Here is a 13,839-nt window from a genome sequence, read left to right as displayed (position 1 = left end):
TCTTTGAAACTCATTATATTGTTATTTATTTAGCTAGTTTGCAAGCGATGTTTGTTTACTGCACATGAAACCCTCTTTGAAAAACATCAATTAATCTACCATTCTAAAATAAATACTATTATAAAACGGGTCCAATATTTAAAATGCAAACACTAATTGGAGCTTGATTTTATCTTAAAAACAAAATGAATCCTTCATTGGTATTACACCAAGTTCGTTTTTACTCCAACTTATTCTATTTTTTAATTCCGCATTATTATTTTTACTCCTTTTTAGCATTGGCATAATTAGCTCAACCAAAAACTGCGTCCATAAATGAATTTTATCTCAGGATTGATATAAAATCGTTTATTTCTATAATTACTCATTTATCAAAGGTGAAGTTGTTGTGGAACAAATTATCTTTTCGAATTTTAATTTGCTTATAAATTTCCAATCATTAAAATGGTCCTTTTACATGGACCATCTGGGAAAAAAATGTAACGATCACTTTGAGAAGATATTTTTCTTCTTTGGCTAATTGCCTGCCTTTATGTGTTTGAGAATTTTGGGGAGTGTTTAAAGAGAAATAGTCTAACCAGGAATAACACCACCAAACAGCGACACCTCATTTGGCAACGGCTGTTCACAAAGAATTTTCCGTTAACCACTCCACTCCACTCGAGAGAGAGAGAAAGAGCAAAAACATGACCTGCTGATAGTGTAGAGGTAGTGCACGAGCTGGGAAACGCTACGAGAACAGGGCTGACAAGGCCTGCTGGAAGCTTCGTTCTTTGACGAATGCACACCCTGCTTACAACACATTCGCATACCACTACCACGGCTGGTGCTGCCGCTGCTGCTCTAATCTCGCATCACGTGATTGCCGTTACCCTGTGTGTCTCGCTCTACTTCCAAAGCTGGTGTTCACGTGTGCAACGCCTGAAGAACGCTTCCACCACCCAACAGCAGCAGCGGCGTAACGAAGCAGAGGACTAAAACCAGAAGTTATTGATCTTCATCGAAACTTGTCCCATCTCGGTAATCTGCAACTGTATCGTCAGATCACTAAGTGTGAGCCTTTCCCAACGATGGCCGAACATGAATATTACCAGACTCCAACATGAGTCCAAAAACGAAAAGCCTAATTACAACAATTCGTTAATAAGTACACGGTTCCAACCACGAACATTTATCGACCTTTGTATCTTCATATAACACAAATATAAAAAAAAAGAAGAAACCTTATCATTATTAAATATTGTTCAGCGATTATTTAAAACCAAATGCATTCATACGTATCAATTAACCAAACTATAATTCCTGATAAACAGATGAATAATGACCTAACCAGTTTGATCAGCGTTATTCTGTTGGAAAAAAAACTAAATATATTTCCTCTTTCGTAAATGGAATTCTACAGTTAACTGTAATTGAATTTCCTTGAAGCTGGTCGTTATTACCTGATAAGGTGCACCAAAAATTTAAAAGGATTTTTAGTTCACCTCATCAGAAAATAATGACCACCTTCTATGAAATCAAATTACTCGACCATGCTCATATGCATGTTTAGTACACACGCATATAAAGAAGCCTGAACACCAATCTTAAAAACTCCAGTGTACATCGTTCTAAAATATCTCTTTAAAAGATAATACAGAAAGATAACGATGTCCAATAAAGTGTTAGTGTTACGGTGTCCAATGTGGTGGGTAGATCTCGCCTAACCAAACCTGTATTCTCTGATGACTGGGCCTTGCCTAAATGTTCTTTCTGAGGGTGTAGAATGTAGCCGTATACTCTAAGTAGCCTCGCTTCTCATCTATGTCTCACTTCCAGTGATGACGTTAGCGTACAACGCCTGAAGGACGTCGCTAGTATACCAGCAACTGCGCCGCTCTTGTGAGAAATCTGAAGAGACTTTTTTTCCTACCCACTAAGATTTTGTGTTGGTGAAATTTGATATTTCAATTGAACAGCTTCTTAGTTTGTTTCCGTGGAGTAGAAGCAATAAGTCTTGTTTGTGTTGCAATTAAACCAGAGATGTATATTTAGATGATCAATATGTTTCTTTTTTTGCAGTCGTAAAGATTTAAAAAAAAAAAAATCTTCTGCATCTACGTGCATGGCTTTAAATGAATAATGTTTTTATGAAGCTAAAATGCAACGATTCTCTTGAACTGAGCACAAATTAGTTGGCGAATCAAATCGCCTTCCTACAATAAGTGACGTCTTTGATCCCAACTGTTGTCAACCACAGTATAGGAGTCTGATAGGAATATATTGCAATCATTTCACTGCAACGAATAAAATCAGAAACTGTGCGAGACGTCTTTAGAATTCAACGCCACCAGAAAAATATACGAGTTATAGTAATTCATAAGTCGAATGAACTGTAAATATTTAGTTTGTAACTTGAGACTTTGCAAAAGCTTCAGAAAATCTACCAAACTCAGAATGCTGTATTTTATTTATATTTAATGTTCATGCGTTATTTCCAATAAAGGTATGACAAAGTCCAAAATGCAGATATCATCGTTAATTATATACTTAATATTTACTAATGTTATCCAACCCATCCATGAAAATGACATTGCCAGGGTAATAACCTACAGTTGAATGGATTGCATTTCCATAATAATGTACTCTTTTTTATTTATTGTATTTTTAATGTAATCTCCAGCTATGAAAGTGAAAGTTTATAATCCACTGTGTCCTGGATGGGTCAAGGATTTCAAAAACCAGGGCTTGTACTTTTTGAGACCGTCGATAGTTTTTGTGTCATTCAGGTTTCTATACGATTTTTCATCGATGGTTTAAATGATTTTCGCTTTGCCTGTTTCTACAGATTCTTCTAACAAGAGCATGTGGGTAGAATTGCCCGATTTTATGACTTCTACGAACACTCTCTGATGGTTAGCGGTATTCTTAGTTCATTCTCTAGAAATCATTATATACTACTAGACCAGTACTCTATACTCCATCTTGAACTCAAATAATCTTGGGGCATTCACCAAGCACCAAATCTACTCTTACTCCCGCGATCACATGACTCTTATACAATTTCGAGGAATGACCTCCTCTTCTCCATCTCGTGCAATACGAGTCTCCTCGAGGTTACTGTCATCAACTGCCTCAATCACCTCTCTACCTTCTATCTTACACGCTTCGTAGATTGCATTCGTTCTATTTTGGTATCAAACACTTCATAATCGTGATACATTTGCAGTAATTCTCCATTAAACATTATCTAGCGTTTCCTTATTTCTTAACTATTCAGATGACCAGATCTAAGCACATCAATATAAACGCTGCATGATCAATGTCTTATATATTAATACTACCACTTCCTTATCCTGACTTACGAGTTACTGTCTCGTTAAGATAGTAGCGAGAATTGTCCTAACTCTTGAAATTGTCCTTCCCAAATTTCAACTTTCTATCTGCAATTATTCCTGGATTCTTTTCCTCCAACTCATGAAGCAGTTCTACTAATATATTTTATTTGTAGTACAGTGCATTGCAGTTCTACTAATATAATAGAGTGAATTGCATTTCGTCAACTTGAAACAAAGTTCAATCTTTACATTTGTTATCATGGAACTCGCATTTCCACTTTATCGAATACAAAAATAAAATAAAATAAACTGCTACGCTTGTATTTTTCTCCTAATTGCATGCAGGTAAAAAAAAAAAAAAAAAAATCAACGCTTAGTGAGATAATCAGACATATAACCTAAGTTACAATTAACTTCATCCAACTGAAACATTCGTTATTAATATTTCTTGAACTGACACCAGTCCTTTGACTGTCACGAATTCATATGTTCGTCCTACTGACAACTCCCCTCACAAACTGTGATTCGACACTTCTTATTGGGAGTTTTCGCATATGCTCAGATCATAACTGTACCTTGCACAATTCTGTTGCTCAGAGCTGATGTAACCTATTTTTGAAATGTCTGTTATTTTTAAATATCATATACTGGTTATAAAAATTGAATATCTTTGATAAAAAAAATTATATTAATAAACACATCCATGATAATTCAAGCAGTGGCGATCTGGGAATACTATATTTGCAATATTTTAGCTCTGCCAGGTTTCTTTATATATCGTTTCATTGCCACCATTGCTTAGTGATAACACACACACACACACACACACACACACACACACACACACACACACACACACACACACGGGACATGTGATATCATAAATAAACTTCATTATAAGTGGGCGTATAAAAATGCGCCACATAATATACATCTGACAGCTACATACATATCATTACGGCATGTTGGAAGTAAGTGTGCTAGTCATAAATGACAAATGTATGAACTCTTTATCTTTATATCTTTAGCAGAATTTTGTGAGAATTATTATTGCATGATACCTCAAAGGAATCCAAGGACTCATCGGAGGAGAGTACAAACCATGCTCTACTCTTACAATGCCATCTATTGCCCATTAATGGTAGATTTGGTGGGGGAGGTTCTCTGTGAATTGAGTGCGTTTTCTGGTCGATTTTTCCTGTATCACCATCAGTGCTCATAGGTCCGATGTCTCGTTATTTCTCTCACTCCATTGCCAAGTAATTGAAATTCTATAAACTTTTTCCACACCACTTCTTCAAATCATCCAGTCTTGTCTTTGGCATTATCTTCTATTTATACTTCCATTGTACCAGACTCAATGTTTTAATCTTTCTACTGTTATCCATCCTGCAAATATGCCCATAAAGCTTAAATTTCCTTCTAATTATTTTCTGCATAAGATTCTCTTTGCAGTTTACTTTGCTGTACAGTTCTTCATTTATTACTTCTGCACCCATCCAATTCGTAGAATCCTTCTATAACATGTTCTTTCAAAAGTCGATATTTGTTTCGCAGAGTCTTTGACCATTACCCATGTCTCACAACACATAGAGCGCTTGTGAATTTCATTTCCAGCAGTCACAGCGGGAAGATGCAAGACTCGTTGATTTATTTTTCCATATCCTATCCATTGCCTGTAGGTTTACTTTTGGTTTTGTTATCCAAGATCTTATCTTTTTTTATATAATTGTGTTGCATTCTAGGTACCTAAAGTTCCTAACCTTTTTCTTTTCCTGTATGCATGATAAATAATAAATAAATAAATAATGAATTTCTCAAAAGAAAACCTTGGTAGCTCAGTATGAGGTCCTCCAATACAATTTTAGTTGAAAAACCCCATATAAAAATTTCTCTCTCACCATAATGAGAATCGAATTACGGTGTTTTCTGTCGAAAGGACCGTAGTTCTTCCAAATGCAGTGCGGAGATACTTAAAAGTCTTTCCTTTTCTATATTTAGCAGAATATAGAATGAGTTATCTTTCTATAATTAGCAGAATTTATTTTTATGAAACTGGGATTCTATAACTACATACTGGCTTAGGAGTTAGAGCTTTTCCTTTATAGTATATTTTAAGATTTTACCTACCCTTGCAAAAAAATCACCCACTCTTTATATAGAAACTTAAAGACAGCTTGGTTGTTGGTTAATACTATTCTACATGCTTTGTTTCTTATAGTTTATTTAAAAGTGGCGAAATATTCAAAAGCAACAGACTTATCATTATCTTAAAAATGAAAAATGCAGCCACGATGAGTCGCTAAAATATATAAAAAAAATAAAAAAATTCTTTGAAGGTTGCAATATGATGGCTTTGGCTTATGTGTATTTTTGCCTTCCGGACAGAAGATCCATTACTCAGAAATCCTACTATGATTGTGTAACATGTTCCTGTCAGAATTACTGATTATAAGGAATAGCAATGCACAAGTGTGAAATATGGATACTAGTTTCTTTTCCTCTTTTAGTATAATATAACTCAACCTAAACTAGGACCTTCAGGTGACTATGTTGGAGCCTTTGGCATATGGCAGGATTTCATTGAGCATTGTGTGTAATTGTACAATTAAAAAAAAAAAAGTAAAAAAAAGTTGGAAGCTCGCTGGAGTTTTTATAAGGGATTTTTGATATAATTAATTTAACCTTGAAATTTTATATAATACTAATACAGCATTAATGAATAACATTGACGCGTTTTAATTTTTTTTTCATTGTATGCAACGCATAAGCGACACAGTTATTTGAATAAAAATGTTGCTCCTTTAATTTTTGATAATTTGGTGTGAAAAAATAAATATTTTTCACACACTGTTATAATTAAGCGAATCTGCATTAAGCCAAGATCACTTGTAATAATTTGAAAATAGCGTATCTGAAGCTGTAAACCAGGTCTTTTTAATTACATAATTATCCTTCAACTCAATTAGCACAATCTAAGTTTCACTATTCTTTTAATTTTTTATGTATAAGTATGTATAATTTTATTTTAGAATGTTATCCCGTAGTATACTAGAATCATGCAGACAATCTGATTTTAAAAATGTCTGTAATAACATTAGGCAAAGTTTGATGTCTTTTAAATCACCACGTATCAACCATTATTATCGTACAAACAAGTTCTGAAAGAAGATTGGACAGCCCTTTGTGTTCATAAAAATTACTTTATTCTAATATTAATGGTCGGCCAATTCTTTAAAAAAAGCTGTCCGATAAAGCAGTGTGCTCATATTTGAAGAAAGATTTGATAGAAACTTTTTTTTTAAAAATTCAATAAGTATTTCATCAAAAAATAATCTTGTTCAATATGTCCACGAAATGTCCACGAAATTAAGACCAAGTCGATTCTTTACTTATTAAGTCAATCTCGTGGCTGAACTTTTTGAAGACAAAGAATGTTAAAGACAAATTGACGTATGTAATGAGATACTTGAGTCGATAAAGATTAATCTAATTTTCTTCTTGAAACTATTTTTTCGATGAATCAACTGCCCGATAAATGGAAAAGTTAATCAACATAATTTAAAATTTAAGACAAAGAAAACCTGACAGATTATCAGAGGTTATCGAACTTCAATATCAATGGTTTATGTTGGATGACTAGATGGAAAGGGGTTGGACTATTTTTTTCTTGAAGAAGAATATTTGATTGGAAAATAATAATTATTGATAATATTATTAATATTCAAACCATCTTTATGAATTTTCCAAGAATGGCCTCTTGTAACCTCTCCTAGATCTGTCTTGTGAAAAATATTTGTGGTACTATGTGTACCTCTCAACAACATATGCCTGAATCATATCACTTCTTCCTACTCTTGTTTATCAGATTCGAAAAATTAAATTCCTTCCATCCATCTTCAGTACCTTATACAACAGAACAATGTCTCTTTGCTTGTCACTTGTCTTTCTGTTATCACCCAAACGGGACCAATGCATAAGAAGTGCTAAGTTTTATAGCAGGAAACGAACTGTACTTGGAACCTTAAGATATGGCGATCAAATAACACGACTCAGTTTATTGTCAAGATTCACTCTCTGACAGAATGATTGCGAAGTTTGTAAAATTCAAATTAGAAATCGATTTCTTTAAAAAATGAAAAATTTAAATCATAATTAAATTAGTATGAATAATATTTGGAATTATAAATTATTCAAAAATAGATGAATAAAAAATAATAATACAAAGGTGTGACTCTCGTTTTTTTTTCTTTCTTTATGTTTTTTTCTTTTAATCTGAATACGATCAGGATTTTGGACTGTTGCGTGCAAACATCCATGCCCACCCCCAGGATTCGAACCGGAGTTTGTTGGTTGGAGAGCGGATACTCGGCCAACAAATATACTCGGACCCAGCAAAACACACACACACACAAAATTAGCAAATGAAAATTTCGCGACTGGAATCAAAATGGGAAGTTAAAGGAAATGGAATAAAAGAATTATACATTAGATTATCCTACAAGATCTAGCTATGAAAGTTAAATCCGATAATGAAGCCTACAGATACAATAATAAGGACTAGTGACTGCGCTAGTGACAGGTAATGTCTCATAAGAGATAGTAATCGATCACGAGTGTGTCGATAGCTCATAACGTTATTGAAAAGAGGAAAATGCCTTCTATATAGAAATCAATTATCAAACAGAACGAATTTCAACAATCCAATTTCTGTTATCTTTAAATAATGGTGAGTTAGCCGCTAGCAAGGTTAGCATCGAATTAATAGAAATTCTATTTACAATAGAAATCCTTGTTAAATTTCCCGAATATTTGTTTCTTATTTATTATCATTTTTTTCTTTTTGTGAAGACGAAAATATATTTTAATTCATGTTTATTATGCTTAAGAGATATTAAAATTATATGCTTTGTGGCTTCCTTAACGTCCTTTTTTTTTTTTTTTTTTTGTTCTGCTTCTAAAATTATGCAACTCTTATTGCTTCTGTAAGATTCTGTGTTGTTAACTCAAACTAAACCGAATTCTTTTTTATTGTGCATGTAATACCATCCATTTTTATTGCAATTGAACTGCGTATTGGCAACCGACACCTGGTATGGAGAAACTGGCATTTTGCCAATACTTGCACAGTCGTCGAATGACAAGGTTCGCATTATTTGAGTTAGCAGAAGTACCTAGCTCCTCACTTTCTTTCTCTTTTACGCTGCGTTAGAAATTATCATATGTCTTTGCTCAAAATATAAATCTTTATTTGTTCCAGATGTCTACGTATACTTCGAGAAAGTTGGGAATGAATTTTTACTCAGAATTCGATGTTTGTAATTACAGTGGAGAATGTTGAAGAGTTTTGGTGAGAGAAAAGATTATCCCCAAGTGTTCTGGGATGAATAATGTTGCCCGACCGAACCTTTAATTCATAATCCACGTTTTCCCCTTTCTAAATGGGCACAAATCCCAAATGGCTTATTGTGTGATATTCTTTCCACCCACCGCACTAAACCATCCTCTCCAATCTCTTCAATTTATGTCTTACGTCATTTCACACCAAGCGCACGCCAATCTTCTTCGTCTGCTGTAACCTTGGCCTACATCGGTCTACAGCGTCCAGCACACACACACACACACACACGTCGCTATGGGTAGGGAAGCTAAAACATCCTAGTGTTACAAAAGACGCGTTTGGGCTATTTGCCAACTTCTCTTCTCAATTTCAGTTGGCGCTATTAGAATCTTGGTGGTCATGTCCACTTCCTCCTTGATGTCATTGTGTTTCCTGGATCAAGAAGTAATGGGAGGTAATTCAGCAGTGCAATTCCACATAATCTAAGCTTCTTAGGAATGTTAGTTTTGGCAGCATGGTTTAAAAGAATTTCTTTTTTTTTAGAAAAAATAAATGCTTATTTTTAGTAATATTATTAGCGTATCACTTCTTTTTCACGTCCTTCCTAATGTTTTTTTTTTATTATTGCAATTTTTTTTCGTATGTTTGTGTGAATATGTTATTCTACTGCACTACAACAATGAAACAAAGGGACACAGCATTAATTTTTAAGTGAGTGTTGTACATATTTTTGCAGTCACAAGCACTCATTGCTGTTGTTCTGTTGACGAGCTTTTTGGGGTTTGGATTGGTTTGGAAAACAAAATTACAAAAAGAAAAGTAATTTTTGCTTCGAATACCATTTTGTCTTGTTCTCCAACAACAATGTTTAATTCTAATATTCGCATTCTTCCAACTTTATTTTCATGGTTAGTGATTACAATTTTCACATTGCTCTTTTCTTGATCATCTTTATTACTATAAAAGCCTTTCTTTGCACAGCCTTAATTTGTCTTTCAATTTATGAAATCGTCTTTTGCGCATTCAAGACACATCTCTCTCTCTCTCTCTCTCTCTCTCTCTCTCTCTCTCTCCACATACACAAAACTTCATCGTGAAGCACAGTTCCTTTAATTCCATAAATCCATAAATAAAATTTCTATCAACAAATCAGGGCGGCTAGAAGAACAAAGCCAGGCCAAAAATCCAAGTTCGTTCGACACACCACAATTCCTCCTCTGCAGATTTCCATCGTTTCCCTATGGACTCCATTTCGACTTTTATGTGTGGCTGAACAACGCGAATCATTGTAGTAGTTCCCGGATGTAGAACTCGATCGATCATGCAGAGAACATCAGTTCTCGCCACCACCACCACCACCATCATCTTTTACATGATCTCTCCTCTCTCAGGATTGGCTTTGCGCATGTGTAATGCCATGCGATAATCTACATAAGAGACTCAGCTCTGGAAAGATGACTACTGTACCATCTACAAAGTAAAATATCTGTTAAAAAAGGAAGCATTTTTGAATCCGGAATACAACTGATTGGTTATTACACGCAAATGGCTTACAAATGTATTTTTATAATGTTCCTGGGCTTTTCAAATAAAAAAAAAAATCTGTCCATGAGGTGCACATTAATTTTTACATTGAAACAACTTAAAAATGGATGAGTACTAATCATTTGCCTTCAGATATGCCTTTCTTTTCTTTGTCTTTTTAGTATGCCATCAGAATATACCTACCTGAACTCTCAACTTCATTATTAAGATAACTTCGGTCTGTGTGGAGCCAATATTCCCGTTTTCTTGTTCACAATGTAATCACTGAGGTTGCCCAAGCAACCCCAGTGAGTCGATCGATCGTAATGCTTGCAGCTGGTTTTGATGGTCCGATTATACACAAAACTGGATTGATTATTGTCTTTGAGGATGGAAGCAGTTTCTTTCCTGACTTGTTAAAAATATAAAACATTCTCTTCTTTTTTTTTTTTAACAAATTAATTTTCCGTTTTCTTCCAAACGCTTTTATTCGAATATTTATGGTCATTCGCTTGCCAATGGCGACCTCATCCACAACGACGCTTGCTGAACGTCGCATACGGAACTAGTCAAGACTGCTTCTTTTCAAAAAAAAAAAAAAAGTTACTAATAGGAACGAATTTTTATTTTATGGAAAAAGATTTTACGATATTAACATCCATATTAATCGTCAATTTATTTACTGAACTCCCTTAAACCATGTCACAATTATATCATATTTTGACCGTTTTGCCATTGCCATTTTTACATACTCTCCTGTTGCAGTGTACGTATGCTTGCACGTTCACTGACCCAAAGCTTACCTGGTAGCGAAACATTTCATCCAATTGTGGCTTCGTTGCCATTGGAAACCACTCATTCCACATTCAGGAATTTTTTTATTATGCATCAATTTAAAGACGTCTTTGAATGACGAGAAAAAATCCTTTAGTAGATTAGTTTATACAATTTATCATGGGTTTCCTATTGTGTAATCATTTTTTTATGTGTATTGAACCCCCCCCCCCGCCTTTTTTTTTTCCTCAATGAATTATTGAAGAAACAATTATTTAGTCTTACGGTATTCGTTAAGGACTGTGTGTTTCAACAGTGCTAAATTCGGGGGTACAAGAACGTGTTTCCTCATAACAAATAAATAAATGTGTATACCATTCAATGGAAAATTGCATAGCTACGGTTTATCAATGAAATTGACATTCATTTTTTACTTTTAGCAAAAAATATATTTAATTAATTTTTACCTTAATTAAAAATTGTATTTTAATAATTTTCATTTCGATACATAAACCTGTATCTAAATATATATATATATATACATATATGTTAATCAGCGTTAACTCGAGGGATAAAGGAAAAACATATGAAAGTCAGTTATATTATGTAAAAAATGACCCTAGCCCTACTCGTATACAAGTGAGTGGCGGTATCGGCGGTATATGTAAACGAGTTACGGCATAAAAGTGGACATTTTGAAGTGGTTTTCCATTTCGTGTCTGGAGTAAGAACAAATCATTACGTGATAACACAATTCTTGACCATTGCTGCAAGACGTCATTTAACCGACGAATTCAAGTGACGACCCATCGTAAGACTACAGGCTGGCCAAAGTCAGGAGCAGGTAGCCAGATGGTTTCATTTGAAGCGTTCCCGAGGTCCAAAAACTGCGGAACCAATTCCAACAGTCACAAACAGCACCCAGAGATCCAGTGAAGGGAAGCTACTGACTACTTACTCCAGACATGTATGCTAGGCGACCGGCCGTCTGCGTGCAACTATCCCCACGCCACAGCAGAGAACGTTTGAAATGGGCCAGTCTCCACGTCAATTGGATCCAAGACCAATGAGAGTCGGTATCGTTTACAGACGAGTCTCGATTTGCTCTAACAACGCATGAAAAGTTACAATACAATAATTCTTAATATATATAAACATAATAATAGACATATACTATAATAATAAATAATAAAGTCATAAAAGAGACACTCAAGAATAGACTATAACTGTATATCTAGGTTGATTATCCAGTCAATTGCACTTGGTGTAGCAGGAATGAAGTTCAACAGGTTTCCAATGTATGCAAGTTGGGCACATTCTACTGTAATATGATTAATTGTCTGGCGGGGTGATCAACAGTCGCACCTGGGTAAGGCAATCATGCCCCATTTGTAAATATGGTCTGCACATCTTCCATGATTGGTGAGGATTCTGTTAAAGGTAGACCAAGTTTTCCGTAGTAGGTCCAAACCCGAAAGCATTTGTGTTGAGTCCACATAATTTCTCTAATATCTGTGAAGAAGGTGGAGGTAGTATAATGATTTGAGGACGAGTACTGTCGTCTTGTAGGATAAATGTCTCCCCTATTTGCACCCACATACTGACGAACATAAGGATCCAGGACTTCTTCTCTATAAGTTGCAGAATTCACAGTTCTGCTAAGAAACACTTACAGGTCGGTGTGACAGGGTGGGAGACATTTGTCCTAGTGAAATTAATAAGAACTGTATTTAATTAATTATATTACAATAAGAATCGACGCTTAACTTTCTTCCTCTAAAATAATATAATTCAACGTCTTTTCAATTAAGATGTTGTAAAGCGTCCGTTTCAGTTTGTATTGGGACAAATATTCTTAGAGCCATTTCATCGTTGATTGCGCCTGGCAAACTAGAATTCATATCAAATGCTTCAGTGCTATAGCAACTAGATATTCGTATAAAATGGCTTAAGCCTCTGTCATTTTTAGTGTAGTAAACCGTGCCAAACATTGGAGGGAATTGCTTTGTTTGTGTGTACATCCCAGTTTAATTTTCCCCAAATAATTCAGTAATTCCATTAGCTTGTTTATACTTTATTTTAAAATTGGTTGTTGTTATTATATTATTATTTTTAGAATGAAAGATAATTCTTATTCTCTATACACAGAACACTGATATTTAAAATTGTGCAACCATCAAGTTTACGGAAATAATATTAGAATTAGTGAACACAGAAATTAGCTACGCTTATACGTGATTTATTTCATATCTTTCGAAAAGACTTAGCAGCTTCTACTAAGAGAGAGAAATTAAATTATCTCTCTGTCTGACGTGTGTGGTTACTGGCTACAGTTGAAAAGATCACCGCTTCTATATTGGATTATGTTATTATGTTGAATTGAACCTTCGTTGCTTGATCACATCCCACCTATAAATCATAGACTGAAAGCAAGTACGGTTATTGGAGACGTGTTAAAATAACACTAGATATTACGCCTCACTACTTTGTGAATAACACTGGTGTGAGGAATAAATGTTTATCTGAATTCAATAAACTCGGTAGAATAAATTTCTTCAAACTGTACAAGGAAATAATGATGAGTAAATTAGTATTTGCACATCAAAACACCCGTATCTTTATCAGTACAATTGTAAAGACGGAAAGAAATTATCCACCTGACAAACAACATCTGCTAGTCTAAGAACCAGGTGTAGTCATATGCGAATATGAAACATGAAAAATGAGCCAATACCAGTACTTGCGTTACGTAACATTAGTATAAAATTTAGCCGCCATGTTTCTTTCTAGAATAGTATTTAACGACAGCTTATTTTGAGTGGTTTGTTTAGCGAAAAATATATTCCTTTCATATATTATATTTTGTAGATAAACAGAAAAACG

At 34.5% G+C, this 13,839-nt stretch overlaps 1 long non-coding RNA gene across 1 annotated transcript in view; it reads right to left on the bottom strand.

The window, feature by feature from the left end:
- LOC150103467 (uncharacterized) overlaps nucleotides 1-13,839 on the bottom strand; it is a 212,735-nt gene that overhangs the window by 75,626 nt on the left and 123,270 nt on the right. The window lies entirely within an intron of this gene.

This window comes from Typopeltis vanoorti, chromosome 9, assembly GCF_054136105.1.
Source record: "Typopeltis vanoorti isolate ZY-2024b chromosome 9, IOZ_Tvanoo_1.0, whole genome shotgun sequence".
Lineage (NCBI taxonomy): Eukaryota > Metazoa > Arthropoda > Arachnida > Uropygi > Thelyphonidae > Typopeltis > Typopeltis vanoorti.
The sequence above is the reverse complement of the archived record's forward strand: the minus strand, read 5'-3'. Positions and strand labels throughout refer to the sequence as shown.